Source organism: Ooceraea biroi, chromosome 4, assembly GCF_003672135.1.
Source record: "Ooceraea biroi isolate clonal line C1 chromosome 4, Obir_v5.4, whole genome shotgun sequence".
Lineage (NCBI taxonomy): Eukaryota > Metazoa > Arthropoda > Insecta > Hymenoptera > Formicidae > Ooceraea > Ooceraea biroi.
In genome coordinates this window covers 12,832,696-12,841,657 of record NC_039509.1, presented here as the reverse complement: position 1 = coordinate 12,841,657, position 8,962 = coordinate 12,832,696, and positions in this window count along the sequence as shown.

Genomic DNA, 8,962 nt, shown 5'->3' with positions numbered 1-8,962 from the left:
CAAATGCAAACATATCCGTCGCACACGTTTGCAGGATAATCTGTGTTATCAGTACGATGATTCATGCGCGCTTGGGATTTTTAATACGGAAGACTTCAACAAACTTTGACAATTTACACGTTTACTTATGCAAAAGATTTTAATCAATTTTAACGAGCCATACATTTACAGCGTTGTTTGCGTACACTCGTGGTAGTTGAGGAACATTTTATTCTATGCGAAGAGACTAATGTCGGTCCATTAAAAATTAATCAAGAGCGGACGATTTTTCTTTCTTTCTCTCTTTCTCTGCCTCTGCCACGACATGTCGGTTTATTGCTATTCGTATTAGATTGCCTATTTAATCACGCGGCATCGCTACGCAACAACCATGCATCGTATTGCTGCGCCTCGAGCAGCGATTCCATTAATTAAGAGCGCGGATCGTCTTTTTGCTTTCGACGCGCCGCGCCGCGACGCTCTGCACCGACGACCTAAAGGCAGCTATTAATCAACGTAAAAACGATTTTTTATCGGTTATCCATCCTCGTAGAAGATTAGCATCCGTGCTTATGATGATCCGTGAACGTGAGCTCGTCAATGCAAATGCGATGCAATCGCGTTCAAGACTACTTTTTCGCGAAATTTTACAAATGTATCGGACGAGACAGACTGCGTATTAAATTCCATGTATCTTTTATATTAATTTGTTGTACGCGAGTTTATATGTTTGAATTTTTAATTGAAGCGCGCGCTCTATTCGTGATATCTCAGTGGGTCGCCATTGGATTATTTATTTATATCGCTGACAATAAAATGATACATGGCGCATCTCGTGCGCGTGTGCTCGGGCGAAATTCGATAATGTCTTTATTTAGAGATATCTGTATCCGTTTTGCTTTTTTTAATGTGAATTATATGTTATCGAAATACGTCGAAGAATACGTGCGGTCGATCGATTACCCGAAAAATCAATTATCGGACGTACATCGTGGCTGCTGCATTAATATGGATGAAGGTCCGTTGCAATCAATTGCATCGGGCAGCTATATGAAGTGATTGCTAAAGAATCGATATCTGGCCGTCACGCAGTAAAAGCAAGACTGTCTGCAATTGATCTCGTTACGTCGTCGTATCGCGGATATAAGCGTCATGTGATTAAGCTTTTAGAGATAAACGGATCCTGCTTGAGAGTTAATCTTCTACAGAGCTTGTTTTCTTTCACATTGATGATAAAATTCGGATTGCAGTGGGGGAAAATAACGAACGTTTGTTTTTTGCGTGACAAACTCGCCAATATTGCACTGGCTGTTTTTATGTGCGTGTTACGTGATCTGCCCGAATCAAGCCAGAACATCCATCGCAGTTAATAATCAATATTGCGCTCGCGTTGCTAGTCGGCAGATTGGATTTGGTCGGCCTTGCACTCGCGACAATTTCACGAATACGATGTCGTCTCGTTGAAATATTTAAAGGCCATGGTAAATAATTGTGCGAAGGCAACGGCTAACAAACAATTTCAAAATTCATCACTTTGGACAATGCATTACGATATAATTAATGCACAGCGACGGGATCGAAACGTAGCGAGCTCGGGATAAATGACTTGTGCGCATTCGATATCGCGCGTTCAACATAAATCGCACTTTTATCGCATAAATACTTTCCTATAAATATTGCCGCGCGATGGCCGCCGCCCCCGCACGAATCAACCGGAGTTATATCTAACCGGAAAGCTCTATCGCCGAATTTCGGCGTTTTTACATTAAATGAAACTTTAAATCACCCATCTATTCGCGCTATACTAAGCTTGGCCCAAAGGCCTCTAGTAAAATAGCACGGAATATATTATCGCTATTTGTTTAACCGTCTGGTGCGAACGAGTGTGATTCACGATATGTAAAGTCAATTTCCCGCGAAATACAATTTTGTGATCTTTATATAAGAGGAATTTTGACACATGTTGATTTTGAAAATGAGTATTTTTTTAATCCCGCAAAGTTTAGCACAGTAATTTCTATACAGTCAAATAAAACTGATGAAAGTATAAATGAACTTTTAAATTACAACATGTTCGAGCTCAACATTGTTACATTGTACATTGTGTTACAACATTGTGCGTGTAAAATTATATTTAATATGTGCAAAACTAAATACAGATATTTTTCTAATTAGCCAAAAAAATAAAGAAAGAAAACTAAATTTAAATAATCTACTTCCATTTACTGCTCTCTTTTATTTCGATAAAATACATTAAATTTTTTAATAGGAATTGCAAAGAATTATTATATCGTGAATTAACGGACAGTTTTACGTGATATTAGATTATCTTGATTTCTGAAATCGTTTTCTTTTGTATTCAATTAACAGCAAAATTAACCGTTTCGTAATCACCGATCATTCTCGCGTCTTAAGACATTATCGCATGTTTATGTTCTCCCTGAGAAATCCGCGAGAACCTATTTCCTACTTTGATATAGAGGTGCTTCCGCCTGAAACCGACAAATTGCCGTACTGCTTTTCGCGATTTCACCCAACTTCTCGCTCGCATTGCTGACCACGAAGAATCGCAGGGGAAAATAGCAGCGATATCGCGCGAAATAATATCACAGTCATGTTATAAAGCGTAAAACGACGCCGCACATCGCGGATAATACACTGATATACAGCCTCGAGATAAGGAAAAGAACAGAGAGAGAAGTGAGAGGAAAGGGACCCGATTTTTATATTAATCTACCCCTCATTTATAAGCTTACCGCAGCTCGCGATACGGTTATACGGTGGCACTGGTAGGAAATTAGAAATTTATTGACTTCGCCCGTGTATGCCAGGACGTTGCTTCGGGGTTACGCCTTTAATCCCTTCGTTTACGAGTATTGCCATTCTATAAAGCACACAATAGACGTATCGATCCCTTCGTAAAGTACGGCGTATCGTTACTGGCAACTGATCGATAATGAATGCGATCCTGACTGCCGATTATGTCCATTCGCAGAATAGCAATTTATTGTGGAATGATCATGTACAAATCAGATATTTTAACTGATTCTTTAAAATATTCAATCGTTAGCAGAATCATTTGCATCATTATCTTTATTATGATTATTATATTATGTATTATCATATCATTATTACCGTAGCGTTTGTGTTCTCTGTACTATTTATACTAATTTTAGCATTACGGGCAAACGTCGAATAACTAGGCTCTGTATAATTGATATATAACGAGCGGTTACTATATGTTAAATGATAAATGGATGAATTTGCAGAATACAGTTAACGATTTTAATCGAGTAAATAATCTACAGCGCAAGAATTAATTGAATGGTTTCGTTTCATTCGCGATTTAATATGGTCGCACGCGATACGCACGCGATTCGATACGCAACGCGATCAATTACTAACTATTCCGGCTCGTTTATGTTTTCGGGATTAAACGTTAACAGATTTTAGATTATTTGGCACAAAAATGTTGATAAATGTATCGCGATATAACCACAAATATATGATAAAAATTATATAATACCATTATTAGAAAAAAGAAAACTATTATAATTCTGACGTTTGAAAGAAAATATGAACTTCCAGCGCATAATGGTATATCCATTACGACAACCGTTAAAAGTGATAATTATTTTTGCGAGATAAAACCACGATATTCTATCATCCCCACATTCCTCATCCGGCACATCCGTTTCAAAGTGGATTTCTAAAGTGCATCGAGAAAAACTATCATGCATATATTGTTTTATAATAATATTCATGCGACAATTGGCGCGGCTCAATTTCGATCGATTTTCTAACTAATCAATAAATCCGATGGCTGCGCGTCGATAAACGATATGATTGAATTGTTTTTTCAATAATTTCCACCGCCGACGCACAAATACCTATCGACTCTGTCTTTTTATTTTTTTCTATCACATGACTTGTTCTACAGAGGACAAGAATATCTCTCTCGTTCCTCGCGAAGAAACCGTTCTCAGGTACTCAGTTAAACATGGTTCTTTATTGGAAATCTTCTACTTCCAATTAACCCAGATTGACCAGCTTCAGTAAAACGGAAGAAAAGCACAAAACGTATCGTATACATTCATCGCTCCCATTTTATCTCGCAACCGAAACGAACGCTCGAAATTAAGGGTAAAGGTACACTGTATCCATCTTGTCAATCAACCGTATTTCGATATCTTGCAGATGGAGAAATCGGTTGTGTGAGTGCATAATTCAGGTTACAGATGAATACAGTGCTTACGGTACTGTCGAAGCATTGGAATATTATTTTTTATGTCAATCTTTTCATATGCGTCTTATTTTCCATATTTCTGTTTGATTTACTGTCGCATAAATGAGACCATCATTTCTTTAATTTTCTTCAGTCGTGATACTTTACCTAGTAGTTGTGATACCTTACCTAGTTTCCAAGAATGCAATTGTCGCACATCCGTTTCATCGATTATTATTTCATCGGTTATTCAAGGGACGTCGGCCAGAGTCGATGGTAACAACTACTTTTGTTTTGTGTATATAGCGTATCTAGGATTTATACCACATCGATATAATAATACACTGAATTTTTTAACTACAGTTGCACAATATTAGTCACCTCTCTTTATTTCATCGCAATATTTTTTATAGAAAAATGAAGACAAATATTTTTGTCGCATACGACTTCGTGATATTCGCTTTTACTAAAACTTCCGTATCTGCTATTTAAATCGATATGCATTTATATATGAAAATCGAAGCACACTAAAAGTACCGAAATCGTTTCCACGCCATTTATACATAAACAATATCGTCGTAAATTATGATACCAAATAATTTCAGCTTGACGAAGAGTCGCATTGTCTGCACGCATCGCAAGAGATATTTGTTCCTACTTACGTGTGCCTTTTTACATACCTTTTACATCGTTGTATTTCCTTCCTAGAGTGCCAGCAACCCTCTCCCTAATCCATCCGTCGAAGAATCGATACGAATCTTCCTCGACATGCCGTGCAGCTCATTCTTATGTTCCAGCGCGTCCAGGCGCTTTAAGAGTCGCTGAAGCGAAGGATTTGAGCGAGAGCGTAAAATACAATATTCCGGCTTGTTCGAGATCGTGTAATGCAATCTGGGTGTAAATCGCGGTGGTGGAGCTGAGACCTCGCGTTGCGAAACGCGAGCGAGGGCGGCTGTTGCCGCCTGCTGCCTCGCTTGCCACTGCAGTTCACGTATGTAGAGCAAGTGGCAGCGTTCCAAATCCTCGCGAGCTCGTGCGACAAACACTCCGCCGCAAGACAACCATTTTCCAGCGACTCCGGACGGATGCGCGCTCGCTGATGTCCCCATAAAAGTATCAGTCCACTTGCTGTTGCCTCGCGACCATCTTTTTGCACGTTTTTTTGCAACTTGCAGACACATTTACGCGACGAACATGGTCATCGCTCATGGAAAGCCTCCGCTCTGCTGAAAAAATATGGAGAAAATCGAGTTTCAGTTGAATTTCTGTGAAAAGAATCTCTTTTATCGATTTTAAGATATTGAATTATTATTGCGAGAAACAATAATTGTAATTCCTTTTTTCGTTGTTTTCCGAAGTGCGCTGTTAATTTTCTTACTTTAAGCGGCTTAAATATTATCGAAAAGATCGAGAAGAAAAAGAAATGTAAATGGCTTCGACTGTTTCAGTGACATTTCAGTGTTTAGACTCTTTAAATCAAAAGATTGCACGTAACGCGAACTCGCAACGTAATCGTTTGTGCAATCCTTCTTTGTTGAGGAATTTGAACGGCAGTACTTTGTAACTTAGCTTTTAGTGATTTTTGGCATTTTATCGCTACCCAGTGAAAGAAACATTTCTCTTCGCGTGCTATATACTGTCGGAAATTTCTGCAATACTATGAATCCTTTGAAAGTAGTAAATTTCAAGTTTCACTCGCGTTATATTCGGACATTTCCTCGTTTCATCTGCGAACTCTTAAAAGAACGAACTCATAAAGTACTATTGTAGAAATGACAATACGCACTAAAAGCTCAACATTTAATCCTTTTCTGAAAAATTAGAGAAGCGAAATACGCGCACGAGAAGTAAATTCCATTAAATAAATTTTAAATTATTAGATATCTTTTCTTTTCATGGTATGTATAATTTACACACATATAGCTTTTCCGAAAAAGAGGTATGTAAATTAACTTTAAAATTTTTCCGATTTAATGACTCCTATCTCTTTCCTTACGTCAAATAATCAAGTTTTCAAATGATATTAACAGTCGGAAATCGTTGGCTTATCAAGTTATACGGTAATGAATCGATATCTGCGATTGAGCATGTAGAATAGATGGGATTAATATTCAATGGAAATTTGACATTCGATGCCTATTAAATCGGTTCTTGCTCAAATATTGACTGTATGAATCGAATGTATGAAAATAAGACTTGTATGAATTGTTTATCAGATGAATTATTACTAACGCTTATTAAAAATGAGAAATTATTTATGTTAAAGCAATCATGCTTCCTTAAATAATCGTCAAGAAAAGATTGATAAAATTGATTAAGTTAATTTGTCGCGTAGAGGTCGTCGAGATTTAATTTTGCTAACATAAAGACAAATTTTAAAGAAACGCAAAAACAATAATTTTTCCAAAGATTGTTTGAATGTTTTCTGACGCGATATAGTTGCAGACTCGTGTGAGAATTCACAAGGCAAGTACACCGGACTACAGACGAGCTTGAGAGCTTCGCAGGCACTAATCGCGCAAAGTGGTCGTAATCGGCAAACTTTTTGAACGGTTCCCGTCCCTCGCCGACCGGTTGGGCAATTCGACGAACGTGGGAACGACCGGCTCGTGCGACTAATGGAATTATAGGACGACGGTTCCCCGCCGATCTCTCGCGATGGGACTTAGGAGCTTGCGAGACGCGTCTCACGAATACTATCGGCGAAACTTTTCGCGCAACCCCCGTCCGCCAGTTTTGACGTTTCGATAATACCGTGTCGGTGCATCAAGATTGCTGCCGGTGGAAAGTGATTAAAAATTGAGTGCCCGCCGAGTGCAGACTGATCGAGATTCCCAAACTCGAGGTAATCCAAAGTCTGAGAGCATCGGATTATTGACATCAATTTCGTATGAAGAATTCAGCCGTCATCTTCCACGTCACGTTATCTCTGATTGAAAAGCAATGCAACAGAAATTTTTCTGTCTCAGGATGATTAATTCAAAGATCACCTCTGAGAAGAAATAACGTCTTCATCGGGAAAAAAGACACGAAAATTGCATTTAACGAAAGACGGGTATATTTTAAAACTCGCATTCGAGACGATATCAAGGTGAGGTCTGCGAGAGATATCGAGATATCGCTTACGGTCGCTAAGCAGAGTGCGTAACGTCCAAGAGGGAGGACGACCGGTATATAACGCTTGGCTCTCTAAAATTCACACCTTCCGCAAGAATGGGGTATCGTTACCAGCTCGACCGGCGTTATCTGGGGCACGCATCTCCCGTGCTAATGCAATACAGCGTCGGTGCGACGATATATCGGTCGAGTAAAAATATACGAGCACTCTAATGGACGCGCCGGTCGTGATGGGGCCTAGCCAGGGGTGAGAAACCAGAAGGTACCCACGTGTAGCTGCCCCACTACGAGCTGGCCTGTATTTCCGTTCCTTCACGAAAGGAACGTTAAATGCTAGGATGACCAGATGAAAGTCCGACGACAAAAAAAGGGGGACGTCCCTTCGAGTTGGCACATCCTGAAAAAAGAAGAGAGACTCGGTTTTGCTAAATTACCGCTATAATAATTACTTTCTTATGCGTTTCCTCCTTGCGTTCTGCGAATTCTTAGGCTCTGTTTGGAAACCCGACGTGAATCTCGTTTCACCGGTTTTACGCGAGCAATGTTATCTCGCATAGAATTCTGATCGCTTGTAACTTTCGTTATTAAATGTGATGCTTGCACTTGCGCTTTTAATTGATGCAAAAACAAAGTTATATTTGAAATAAAAATATTAGTAGAGTTTATAATTGCTCTTGAAGTAGACTGTAGGATAATATTCTCCAACGTGACCTCAAGCTCGGTATAATCAGAGCAGAGGCATCGCACTTGCGGTGCTCGAATAATCGAATCAAATTGAAGCCTTAGTCCATTCCCCTTTTCTCTCTCTCTCTCTCTCTCTCTCTCTCTACCTCTCTTCGTTGACTATAATTAACGATTTAGCAGATTACATTTAGGGATAACGTCGTGGATTACTGTAATAATTTTCATTTGAGCGATCATCAATAGTGCACTATGCACAACGTAACTATATCGTTTAATAATGAATAAGAGGAAGATTATTTAGTTATTATTACATAATAATTAAAATTATTTAAAATTATGTTTTTTCAGATTGTTACTTTCATACGTAAATTATACAGGTAATTACTGATTTGATTATTGCTTTCTAATCATGTATTTAGCTTCAAATTACATATTTTTAATTTCTGATTATTTTAAAGTTTATTATATTTGGCTTTGCTGAAAATTGGATTACAAAGAAATCATACAAAGGATAACTAAGTTATGCCGAGTGCCTCGCGGAACACTCCGTCAAATCTTTGTCGTATTGAGGAACTATTGTGTCTCATGTAAGTTTTCGTTCCGAGCCATATAACAATCATTCCATTCAACCTCCGCTAAAACGGATGAGAAACACGCTGACCTTTCGTCGAAGATCCGAGAGGCCGTTTAAGATGTGTGACGCAACTAGGCGTAAATGGACCTCTCCAACTCTTGGAGCCCAAGTCTTCATATCTACCTGCCAAGCAACCCGTGTCTAACGTGGTTGGTCTCATGTCATCATGGCAGGAAAAAATTAGTAAAGAACGGCGCGGTTGCAAGGTCGACTGAGAACGGGTTGAATGAGTGTGACAAGAGGTGTTCCTTAAGTGCGAAACTGTGAACACGTCCACAGAATCCGATTGCTAAACGAAATGAGCGGTACGACTCTATAATTAG